Raw genomic sequence first — 336 nt, 5'->3', positions numbered from 1 at the left:
GCATGTAGCTGGTGACGGTGACCCTCCGCTTTGGGACATTGACACACCCTCAACTACTGGGAGCCACTAGGAACCAAGTAGATGGCTTGGGCAATCGCCAAGGTTAAAGAGCCAACCAGGAGCGGGCTGGGCTGACAGGTGAGGCTTGTCTCCCACACGACATCACAGTCAGGACTGGACGAGGTGGCTGTTTTTTCTAACACACGGAAACTGGCAGAGAGTCAAGGAAAATGGAGAAACGTAAGGGTATGTTTTAAACAAACAAGATGAAACTCCAGAAACGGATCTTAATGAAAGAAATGTGAGTTACCTGAAACCTCAAAATAACAGACCTAA

This window comes from Pteropus vampyrus, unplaced genomic scaffold (genome assembly GCF_000151845.1).
Source record: "Pteropus vampyrus isolate Shadow unplaced genomic scaffold, Pvam_2.0 Scaffold3032, whole genome shotgun sequence".
NCBI classification, from domain to species: domain Eukaryota; kingdom Metazoa; phylum Chordata; class Mammalia; order Chiroptera; family Pteropodidae; genus Pteropus; species Pteropus vampyrus.
Note: the sequence above shows the minus strand (reverse complement) of the source record.